Genomic DNA, 488 nt, shown 5'->3' on the forward strand with positions numbered 1-488 from the left:
GATCATGCGTCACTACGCACAGCGACTCAGTCGCCACATCTCTCTCAGAGAATGGCAAGATGGCTTTCTTTCTTTGCCGAGTATAACTTCAAGGTAAAGTACAAGCTGGGGCGGCTTAATGTAGTGGCCGACGCGCTATCGCGCAGACCGGACTACGAGTTAGCCTATGTCACAACTGTGACGTCGTCAGTGCCTGACTTAATACACGCAGCGTATGCACAAGACGACATGTGTGTAGCTTTGCTACGTGCTCTAGGGAGCGAAGAGTTTAAAAACTCTGACAAAGAATTGTCTGGGCGCTTACGCGCGAGGCTGCATCGATACACTCTCGATGGTGGCCTGCTGTACTACAGCACTGACCCAGAGGCCACTCCTCCTGTGGTCGTTCCTCATGATGAGAACCTCAAGTATCGTATCCTCTATGAGGTACATGATACGGCCGTTGAGGGGCATCTAGGTTGTCAGAACACCTATGGCTCCGTGAGCTC

The sequence above is a fragment of the Phytophthora parasitica genome (genome assembly GCF_000247585.1).
Source record: "Phytophthora parasitica INRA-310 unplaced genomic scaffold supercont2.5, whole genome shotgun sequence".
Classification (NCBI taxonomy): Eukaryota; Oomycota; class Peronosporomycetes; order Peronosporales; family Peronosporaceae; genus Phytophthora; species Phytophthora nicotianae.